The sequence below is a fragment of the Meriones unguiculatus genome, chromosome 12 (genome assembly GCF_030254825.1).
Source record: "Meriones unguiculatus strain TT.TT164.6M chromosome 12, Bangor_MerUng_6.1, whole genome shotgun sequence".
NCBI lineage: Eukaryota > Metazoa > Chordata > Mammalia > Rodentia > Muridae > Meriones > Meriones unguiculatus.
The window spans coordinates 6,938,447-6,950,903 of NC_083360.1; the positions used below are offsets into that span (position 1 = coordinate 6,938,447).

Sequence of the window (12,457 nt, forward strand, 5' to 3'; positions counted from 1 at the left end):
AGCAACTTATTAGCATGCATAAAAGCACTAGAGAGAGAGAAAAAAGGACACACCCAAGAGGAGCACACAGCTGGAAATAATCAGACTCATAGCTGAAATCAATAAATTAGAAAGAAAGATAAAAATTCAAAGAATCAATGAAACCAAGAGAACATTAGGCTCTTCTTGACTTTCAAGTGGTCTACTATTCCAAATACAATACAAATATAATAAAAAATGTGTTTAAGCAAATTATTACATATTTTTATCATCAAATGTATCAGACATATAAAGCTAATAAAAATACTGAAGTTTGGCTAGAGTTTCCTCCCATGTCTCAGTCCCAACTTCTTCCCAAAGTCAATCATTGTCATTACATTTCCTACAAACAAATCAGCAAATAAATACAACCTGCTGAGTTCTTTTTAGTGTTGCTTTTTAGTGAATATCAGTGTTGCTAGTGTTCCACTGATTTGAAAAACAAGTCATATCTTGGAAGTTCAATTCTGTGAAAGACCAATTGAACCAATCTCAACAGATATCATTTTCTTGTAGTTCTTCATCTAGGAATACAGTTCCATGAAGTCACAATCATTGGTTGGGATGTTGTCTTAGTTAAATTCCTGCATTTAATTGGAGCTAGCTTAAAGTTTAGAGGTTTATTCCATTATTGTCATGGCAGAAAGCATGGTGACACACAGGCAGACATAGTGCCGGAGATGTATCTGAGAGTCCTACATCTGAATGCAGATCTTCAAGCAAAAGGAAGAGACTGAGAGCTGCTTGGCCTGGGTTGAACTTCTGAAACATTAAAGCCTACCTAGTGACACACTTACTCCAACAAAGCCACACCTACTTCAACAAGGCCACACCTCCTAATAGTGCCGGCTCCTGATGGGCTTATGGAGGCCATTTTCATTCAAACCAACAGAGATATCAACTGGCGTTTTAATTGTTCAGGCCTTGTTTAGGCACCATGCTGTTGAGATTTCATAGGTGTAACAATTCTGTCATTAAAAAGAAAAATCTACCCTCTGATCACTTGCCCCTAATGATGCAGCCTTGCCAAATAACAAAGGGGGAGGAGAGAAGTGGTCCTGATGAGACTTAACAAGATGTGGGCAGAAGGGAATAGTGGAGAACTTCCCCTTTCAGTGGAGACGGGGACGGGGATGAGGGTAAGAGGAAGGGAGGGTGGGACTGGCAGAGTTGTGGGAGGGGGCATCAACTGTGATATATATGAATAAATTCTGAAGAAAAATAACCTAAGAATCTAACAGCAGACTTCCTGGTTTTTTTGGCTTTAATAATCTTTCTAGACTGCATTCCATTATATTTCCTGAGATCTAGATGTCGGAGCTATGTTGGAGAAGTATTGCATGGGGAAGGGCATGTGGCTTTTGGCAGTAGTCTCCTACTGCTGAAAAAAGAAGCTTCTCAGGTGAAAGATGTGTACCAGCCTGTGCATATAAGGTTAAGTACGTAGAAAATAAATTTTATTGGTGGAGGAAGCTTGTAGTAGTAGGTTCTCCTCATTGGCCATTTGACAGTTCTCTTCTCAGAAATTCTGAGAACCTCAGCATGGTGAATCCATGGAGTGTGTATCTCCAACTTTGATTCAACTAATGAAATCCTTGCATGAGTCTTATTAAACAGGTGTAGAATGTCTTCCCTTGTAATTATATCTTAAACAATACAGTATAACAACAATTGATTTATGTTCTTGTTGTGTTATGAGTCTCTGTTGTATATAAACAGGAAGAATGTGAGAACTTGAAATGCAAATAGTATGTGTATTATGTAAAAGGTACAGAAATCCACAGATTTCAATAAATACTCTAAACAGAATTCTATAAATACTGAGAATTGGTTGTATCTGGGAATTGGAAAATTATCTTATGAGATTTTTAGAGTAAGAATGAATATAGAGAATTTTATGATTAGAATGGTACGTTACTTTCAGTTACAAAATATATTTCAAAAGCAAAACTTTATTTTAAGCAGCATTTCAACATGATCTATGAATTTTATGACTGTGAATATGTAATCTGTTAATTACAGGAAATAAAATACTACTTTTTAATATTGAAATGATGACCAGTTTAGGAAATGAATTTGTATAGACCTTTAATTTTAACTTTAAAATTTTAACTACCTTTTAGGGATATCTTGTTCATGTCCAAAAACATTCAGCATGTTCATAAAGTAATAGTTCTTAATTACTAAGTCTTCCAGAGACATTAAAAAAAAATCTAACATATTGTAATACAAAATTGACAGCTGATATTTCCCTTTTGTCATGAGACATTCTGTACTGCAAGTGAAAACTGACACCAGTGTATGTGATTAGCATATATTATGATGGCGATTCTGCCAATATCTATGCCAAATACTTTGAAATGTGATGGAGGCCTCTAAGGATTCATAGAATTTCGCATCTTACAGGATTTACCAAAGAAAGTTAGTTGAATTTCCATTAAAATAGAATAAAGAAATCCATTGGTATAAACCAAAATAGATTTTGGTTTAAAAATAATATTTGGGTAGAGTCCAAGATGGCGGCAACCAGTGCACATCCTATCTGAGGGGCAGAGGATTCAAAACTCCAAAATTGGTGAAGAAATAAAACCAACATTGAGATTTCCTGGGCCATAGGGGATAACCTGTGAGCTGGGAGAGTTTGGATCCAGGTCACCCACTGACATCTCTGGGGTTGGAGAGTGGTGAATATTCGACCACCTGAACTTCTCCTTGCCCCAAGCGGGAGCCTCCCTGATCCGCAGAGGTGGCAGTGAGTGCCCCAAGCAGGAACCTCCCTGGTCTGCAGAGGTGGCAGTGATTGCTCCAAGCAGGAACCTCCCTGTTTGGTAATGGAGATGCCAGAGGCAGAGGCTGCCCCAAGTACAGGTCTTCCTGCCCAGCAGCTAAACAACAGACACCACTGAGCTGAAGGATTTCCTGCGCTTCATTTGCCCCTGAAGGCCCAAATCTGAGAGTAATGAACAGGGAGAACCTCTGTGCTTTCTGCATAGGCCTGCAAGCGAGTGAGTGTGCCTTCAAGTCAGACATGGGATCCCTTGCACCCCCACCGCCACCATGGGCAACAAAAGGATCCTTAGAATAGCATTCTCAACATTCAAGACCCTGTTCGGTGGGTCTCCCAGTGGAGTCCAGGCAAACAATTCCTGGAGCCAAGAGGGTGCAACCCAAACAAATCTGAATACCTGGAGGAGAGTAAGACAGGACTGTGGGCCGCTGAGGTATTCAGGACACCTGAACATGCTTATTGCACCTGCGAACTGCTCCAGGACCCTGACCTGCACTTACGCTCCATCCTTCCAGGCATCTACACAAACTAGCACCCTGTCCTTCAAGGCACACTTCCATGCTCACACCTGTGCTTGAGCACATGTGCCTGTGATCTTCCTCCCACAGCTACAGCTGAAACACCAAGACCCACCATCGAACCATGGACCTCTCTCACCTTCCTGAAGAATACTTCCTGAAGACTCCAGAGACAGAAGGACCCAGTCTGAAGCTCAGCCTCCAGGAAGAATCAGCCAAGGTTACAGATAAGCAGGTGGCATAAGAACACATCCAAGAAAAAATCAGAACATCGTGGCTTCACCAGCAATCCCAAAAATCAATGGATACTCTAATTTATCAAAAACAAAGGAAAATGATCTCAAATCTATGCTTATCCAGTTATGATCGGAGCATAAAAAAGAAACGAACAAAGCTCTCAAAGAAACGCAGTCAAATACAGCCAAACAAATAGAGGAACATGTAGAGGCACAAGTAGAGGTATAAAGAAAGGAAATGAACAACAACAACAAAAAATAGAGGCCATCATGGAAAGACAGGAATCCACATTCAGACACATGAAGGAAATGTGCAATACATGAAAGCAGAATTCAAGTCAATAAATAAAACACAAACAGAGAAAAACTTGGAGCAGGAGAACCTAGAGAAAAGATCAGGAACCACAAAGTTGAGCATCACAAATAGAATACAAGGGATGGAAAAGAGAACCTAGGCACTGAAGATACAATTTTAGAGATTGATAAAAAGCTCAAAGAAAAAATAAAATCAGAAAAGTTCCAAAAACAAAATATCCAAGAAATCAAGGATTCCATGAAAAGATAAAATCTAAGAAAAATAGGAATAGACGAAAAAGAAGATTCCAGGCTACAATATCCAGAAAATATATTCAAGAAAATCACAGAAGCAAATTTTTCCAACTTAAGAAAGAGATGTCCTTAAACCTACAAGAGACTTACAGAACTAGAACAGAAAAGAAACTCCTCACATCACATAATAGTCAAAACACTAAATCTACAGAAGAACAAAATACTAAAAGCAGCTAGTAAAAAAGGCCAAGTAACATAAAAAGGTAAACCTATCAGAATCACAACAGACTTCCCAACAGAAACTATGAAAGCCAAAAGGGCCTGGGCAGATGTCATGCAGACTCTAAGAGACCACAGATGCCAACCCAGACTACTATACCGAGCAAAGCTTCAATCAACACAGATGGAGAAAACAAAATACTCCATGACAAAACTAGACTTGAATAACATCTACACAGCAACCTAGACATACTGAAGAAAAGTAGCCCTCCTAGAAGGAAAACTCCAACCTAACAAAACCAACTACACCCAAGGAAAATATATATGTAGATAGATAGATAGATAGATAACGTCACAGCAAAAAATTTAAAAGAAAACAAGCATAGGAACACACCAATTCCCCAATAAAAAGAACTAACATTTGTTTGTCACTATAATCTATCAACATCAATGGACTCAACTTTCCAATAAAAAGACACAGACTAACAGAATGGTTGTGGAAACAGGATCCAACATTCTGCTGCATCCAAGAAACTCAACACTGCAACAAAGATAAGCATTACCTCAGAGTAAAGGGCTGGAAAAAGGTTTTTCAAGGCAACAGACCCAGAAAACAAGCTGAAGTAGCTATTCTAACTTCTAATAACGTAGACTTTCAACCAAAATTAATGAAAAAAAATGAGGAGGGATGTTTTATTCCCATCAAAAGGAAAATTCACCAAAAGGACATCACAATCCTGAATATTTATGCCGAAAATACAAGAGCACCTGCATTTGTAAAAGAAGCATTACTAAAGCTTAAATCACACATCTATCCCAACACCTTAATTGTGGGAGACTTCAACACCCCACTCTCACCAAGAGACAGGTCATCTAGATGGAAAATAATGACACTTACAGAGTCCTTAAATCAAATGAACCTAACAGATGTCTACAGAACTTTTCATCCAAATTCAAAACGGTATACCTTTTTTTCAGCACCTTGTGGAACCTTCTCAAAAATTGATCATATAGTTGGTCAGAAAGCAAGCCTCTACAGATACAGGAAGATTGAACTAATCCCTTGTATCATACCAGAACAACATGACCTAAAACTAGAACTCAATAACAACCAAAATAACAAAAGCCTTTACATGCATTGAAGCTAAACAAGTCTCTATTCAACAATAGCTGGATCAGGGAAAAATTATTAAAAGAAATTAGAGACTTCCAAAAACTTGATGAGAGAGAATGCACAACTTATTCTAACTTATGGAAAACAATGAAAGCAGTGCTAAGAGGAACATTCATAGCACTAAGTGCCTTCTGAAAGAAGTTTGAGACATCTCATACAAGCAACTTAAAAAAAAATCTAGAAAAAAAAAGAAGCAGACACACCAAAGAGGAGTAGATGTTTGGAAATAATCAAACTCAAAGCTGAAATCAATAAATCAGAAACAAATTAAGTAATTCAAAGGTTCAGTGAAACCAAGAGCTGGTTCTTTGAGAAAATGAACAAGATAGTCAAAACCATAGCCAAACTAACTAAAGGGCAAAGAGAAACTATCCAAATCAGCAAAATCAGAAATGAAAGGGAAACATAGCGAGAGACACTGAGGAAATCCAAACAATCAACAGGTCTTACTGCAAAACATTATATGCTTCAAATATTGAAAATCTAAATGAAATGGACTATTTTCATGATAGGTTCCATTTACCAAAATTAAATCAAGATAAGGTAAATATATTAAATATTCCTATATCCCCCAAGGAAATAGAAGCAGTCATCAAAAGTCCCTTCCATAAAAGCACAGGGACAGATGGTTTCAGCACAGACTTCTACCTGAGCTTCAAAGAAGAGCTAACTCCATTTCTCTTCAAAGTATTCCATAAAAATAAGACAGAAGATTACCAAACTCATTCTATGAAGCCACCTTCATGTTGATACCTAAACCCCACAAACACCTAACAAAAAAGGAGAATTTCACACCTATCTCTCTTACGAACATGGATGCAAAAATATTCAGTAAAATAGTTGCAAAAAAAATCCAAGAACATATAAAAGATATCACCCACCATGACCAAGTATGCTTCATCCCAGTCATTCAGTTGTGGTTCAGTATATGGAAATACATCAATGTAATCTATCATATAAACAAACTTAAAGAGGAAAACTACATGGTCATCTTCTTAGATGCCAAAAAAGCATTTGATAAAAATCCAACAACTATTCATGTTTAAAGTCTTGGAGAGATCAGGGATACAAGACACATACCTAAACATATTAAAGACAATATACAGTAAGCCTATAGCCAACATCAAACACAATTGAGAGAAACTTAAGTCAATCCCACTGAAATCAGGGACAAGGCAAGGCTGCCAACTATCTTCATATCTCTACAAAATAGTACTTGAAATCCTAGCTAGAGTAATAAGACAACTGAAGGAGATCAAGAGGAAGAAGTCAAAGTATCACTATTTGCAGATGATATGATAGTATACATGTGTCAACCCCAAAATTCAACCACTGAAATGTTTCATCTGACAAACAGCTTCAACAAAGTGGCTGGATACAAAATTGACTAAAAAAAAAAAAAAAAAAAAAAAAAAAAAAAAAAAAAAAAAAAATCAGAAGCCCTCCTGTATTCCAAAACAAAAGTGCTCAGAAAGAAATTAGAGAAATTACACCTTTCAAAAAAGCTACAAATAACATAAAGTACCTTGCTGTGACTCTAACCAAGCAAGTAAAATACCTGTTTGAAACCAACTTCAAGTCTCTGAAGAAAGAAATTGAAAAAGATAGCAGAAGATGGAAAGATCCCCCATGTTCATGGCTTGGAAAGATTAACATAGTGAAATTGGCCATCCTGCCAAAAGCAATCTACAAATTCAATGCAGTTCTCATCAAAATACCAGCACAATTCCTTATAGAACTGAAAGAACAATTCTCAGTTTCATATGTAAAAACAAAACAACAAAAAAAATTGCTAAAACAATCCTCTACAATAACAGATTGTCTAGAGGCATCTCCATCTCTGATATCAAACTGTACTACAGAGATATAGTAATAAAAACTGCATGGTACTGGCATAGAAACAGAAATGTGGATCAATGGAATCGAACTGAAAACCCAGAAATAAACCCACACACCTAGGGATACTTGATTTTTGGTAAAGAACCCAAAACAATACAATGGGAAAAAAGATAGCATCTTCAACAAATGGTGCTGGTCTAATTGGATGTCTACGTGTAGAAAAATGCAAATAGATCCATATTTATCACCCTGTACAAAATTAAAGTCTAAGTGGTTCAAAGGCCTCAACATAAAACCAGACACACTAAACATGTTAGAAGAAAAAGGGGGGAAGAGCCTTGACCACATTGGCACAGGAGACAACTTCCTGAACAGAACACCAACAGCACAGGCTCTAAGATCAGCAATCAATAAATGGGAATTCATGAAATTCAAAAGATTCTATAATGCAAAGGATACAGTCATCAAAGCAAAACGACAGCCTACAGACTGGAAAAGGATCTTTACCAACCCTATATCAAAGAGCTAATATCCAGAATATATAAAGAACTTAAAAAGCAACAAACCAAGTAATACAATTAAAAAGAATCAGGTATGGAGCCAAATAGAGAATACTCAACAGAGTAATATCAAATAACAGAGAAACACTTAAAGAAATGCTCAGTGCCCTTAGTTATCAGGGGAAAATGCAAATCAAAATGACTCTGATATTTCATCTACCACCCATCAGAATGGCTAAGATCAAAAACTCAAGTAACAATACATGCTGGAGAGGATGTGGAGAAAAAGGAACTCTGATACTTTGCTGTGGGAATGTAACCTTTTACAACCACTTTGGTAATCAATCTGGCCCTTTGTCAGAAAACTAGGAATAGTGCTACCTCAAGATCTAGCTATACCACTCCTAGGCATATATCCAAAGTATGCTTAAGTATATCACAAGGACACTTGTTCAACCATGTTCATAGCAGCTTCATTCGTACTAGCCAGAATCTGGACACAACCCAGATGTCTCTCAGTTGAGGAATGGATACAGAAAGTGTGGTACATTTACACAATGGAATACTACTCAGCAAGTAATAACAAGAAATCATGAAATTTGCAGGTAAATGGTGAGAACTAAAAAAATATCATCCTGAATGAGGTATTCCAGAAGCAGAAAAACACACATGGTATATGCTCACTTATAAGTGGATATTAGACATTTAATATAGGATAAACATACTACAATCTGTACACCTAAAGAAGCTAAGCAAGAAGAAGGACCCTGGGTAAGATAATCAATTCTCATTCAGAGGGGCAAATAGGATAGACATCTGAAAGGCAGAAAACAGGGACCAGGACAGGAACCTACCACAGAGGGACTCTGAAGCACTCTACCCAGCAGGGTATCAAAGCAGATGCTGAGGCACATAGTCAAACTTTGGTCAGAGTGCAGGGAATCCCATGAAAGATAGGAGAGATTAAAGACCTAGAGGGGACAGGAGCTTCACAAGGAGAACAACAGAACAAGAGGAACAAAAAATCTGGGCAAAGGGGTCTTTTATGAGACTGATTCTCCAGCCAAGGACCATTCATGGAGGTAACCTAGAACCCCTACACAGATGTAGTCCAATGCAGCTCAGTGTCCAAGTGGGTCCCCTAGTAAATGGAACAGGGGCTGTCTCAGACAAGAAGTCAGTGGCTGGCTCTTTGATCACCTTCCCCTGACGGGCATGCAGCCTTACCAGTCCACCAAGGAAGACAATGCAGCCAGCCCTGATGAGACCTGATAGACTAGGGTCAGAGAGGAGGGGAGGAGGAACTCCCTTATCAGTGGACTAGGGGAGGGGCATGGAAGGAGTTGAGGGAGGCTGGGTGGGTTTGGGAGGTGAAAAGGGAAAGGGCTACACCTGGGATACAAAGTGAATAAATTGTAATAAATTTAAAAAATAAATTTAAAATGTTACAGAATTAATATGACTTCCCAGAGAGATTAATAAAGGAAAAAGTAGTGGACTTGGAGAGGGGGGCATGAAAGGAGATGAGAGAGGAAGGGGGGATTGGGAGGGAATGAGGGAGGAGCTAGAGCTGGGATACAAAGTGAATAAACTATAATATAAAAAGATAAAAATTGATATTAAAAAAGAAAAAATAATAAAACTATTTGTTATGTTTCTATTTCTAGGCCAGTAGCAGGGCACCTTTTGAGGACTCAGTGGCCTCTCTGTATTATAATTGATAGGTTTTTATACCATATATACACATACACATGTAAATTGCTATAAGTGCATCTTGAGTCTTCCTGCATATCTGAAGTGCAGGTGAGTGGGTGGAAGACATGGGGCATTGCTTCCTGGCACAGTTTTATGCAGAACAAGTCCTTATTTTGCACAAGCTAGGACTTCAGTGTCCTTAGGGGTTATCCCAACAAATTACTTCCAGAGGATGTCAAGAACTTATTAGTAAGATTTTAAATCTCCCATCTACCTTTCCAATTTGTCCAACACTTGCAAAACAAAAGGTGTCCATGGGCTTAGCATTCAGCTCCCATGTAACACTCGCCAAAGTGTAAGATCAAAACATGAAAGGATTAACTAATTCACAGTTAATAGAATAAATTACATTGTAGTTGATAATATTTGCCAATTTTTGTTTTTTCTTAATTCTGTAATTTTGTTATGAGCTATATTGTTACATGTAGCATAAGTATCTTACCAGCATGTTGCTGGCATATTGTTTACGGTTTAATAATTTTTAGCAACAAGCTTGATAAGTTTATTTTTAGTTACTCCAGGACCTATAATCTTTGCAAGTAAGATCTTTTAGAGTGCTAGCAATTTTTTTGATAGGTTCCTACATCTAACCATGCTTTTATTTGTTTTCAATGCTCTGGAAATGACACTATGGGGCTTAATGCAATATTAGCATGTGTGTGTGTGTGTGTGTGTGTGTGTGTGTGTGTGTGTGTGTGTGTGTGATTCGAATCTGGGAACAGCTCTGAGACAAAAAGCTTCAAATACGTTCATTGTTTACAATTTAGTGACTGGTAATTTCAAAATATTTTCATATTTTCAGCATTTGATTTATAACTACTTTAGGACTGCTAACAGAAAGTAATGGTTCTTAATTAATGTGTCTCCCAGAAAAACCTAGCAGAATTTTAATAATTAAGCAAGATAATATTAATAGAGGTAGTAATAGTCTAATATGTACACTATGTATCTGATGTCATGCTGAATACCTCATTATTACACTTCTGAGTCTTCTTGTTATATTTAAATATATTTTACTTTCATGTGCTAATATTCCATTTTCTAAACCACTGATCCAAACTAAATTCAAAAGACAAAATACATGCCGTGCAGATTTCAAAATATATGTTCATTGATATATATTTATATGTTATATGTGCATTTTACATCTGTATTTCTTGCATATGAAGACATCTCCCTATTGCTTTGCTCTGAATGTTTATGTCTTCCATTTTGCATATTGATAATCCCCAACAGGAGAGTGCTTGGGAAGTGAGAGCTGTAGCCAGTGATTACCGTGGCCACTGAGCCATGGGATTGGCGCCCTTACAGGGTGGGTTGGAAGGTGCCTATATACCTCTGCTGTCACAGGTGTTGCTCTGAGATGACAGGGCTCTGCCCTCTACACGCCTAAAGATGTCCCTTAACACGTATTGTCTACTGTCACCTCCATTTCGAAGCTTGCCGTCTCTGGAACCATATAAAACAACTTGCTTTAAGCAACCAAATTCATGCAGTTTTATTATGGCAACCTCTAAAAACCAAATGTGTGTGTACTTGTGTCTAAAAATCCAGGGAGATAAGATACATGTCAGCTCAGGATATGAAATTCCACAGCTCAATTTTATTTTCCCTTATCTATGCTTACAAAGTAAAATAGTGTAACTTTCAGGTTTCTTTCTTCTTTTTTTTTTGGAATTATATTTATATGTACAGAAGACTTAGCAATGTACACTTAACACATTTTGTGGCAAGTTCTTTAGCGTTTGCCTTTTCCAGCTGGGCAATTCGAGCCACAGATTTAGGACCCAGGACGTTGCCGGTCATTGTAATTTGTCCTAATAGCTTCCACCAACTTAGCCACAGCACCCTCGTCTTCCTAGTTAACCTGTTTGAAGGCAGCCGTGGTGCAAGTCTTCCTGCAGACCAGCCGCCCCAGCCTGGCCTTTCCCTTGGTGACCCAGTGGAGGACTCCCATCTTTCCACACAGGGAAGGTAGGAGAACCACCAGCCTGGCCTTTCCCTTGGTGACGCAGTGGGGGACTCCCATCTTTCCACACAGCCAAGGTAGGAGAACCACCAGCCTGGCCTTTCCCTTGGTGACGCAGTGGGGGACTCCCATCTTTCCACACAGGGAAGGTAGGAGAACCACCAGCTAGAAGCAAGCATGAGCTTGATGGATCTACGTCATAGGCGATCACTACCACAGTACCAGCTGAGCTTTTATATTCTTCACCAAGCCCAGGCCAGCAGCCTCTGCTTCTTCTCCTGCTTCATCTCTGGCCTGTACTTGTAGGCAAGCTTAAGCAGCTGAGTAGTTGTTTGCTGGTCCAGAGCCTGGGTGAACTGGATAATGGCAGGAAGTACTTTTAGTCCCTTATAAAGGATGGCCCTTTGCCGCTTCTCCTAATGAAGCGGAGCCATTTGACAAAGCGCGTGAGAGCTCTTCGGGGCTGCATAGCCTGCCCAATGCCAAAGTTCTTGGACCTTTTCTCAAACAGGACTGACCATCTTTTTGGCCTCCTGTTTCTTCACGACAGCGGGGGCTGTGGCTACCTTCTTCCCCATGGCCTTCTTGCCTTTGGGCATCTTGCTTATCTAGAGGAGAAAAAAGCTGTCAGTTTTTAATACTGCTTACTTTTCCTGCACCTTAAAGCAGAAAAACGCACGACATAATATGGTAGGTATGTAATTATGGTTTTCTAACTTGAATTCAAATGAATATTCATATAATGAAATAACTACTGCATATCAGCCAGACTTAAACTTTTTAATGAAATGTGTAAATGATATGGAAAATATTTTTGATCATTCAGGTGTTTTTGTTTAATCTGAACACAATAATTTCATTCGTATTTTATTCATATCACCTGATTTAACCG

At 38.4% G+C, this 12,457-nt stretch overlaps 1 pseudogene; it reads right to left on the reverse strand.

The window, feature by feature from the left end:
- Positions 1-2,670: 2,670 nt before the first annotated feature.
- On the reverse strand, positions 2,671-12,164 carry LOC132646778 (large ribosomal subunit protein eL8-like; annotated as a pseudogene).
- Between the last annotated feature and the right edge of the window lie 293 nt (positions 12,165-12,457).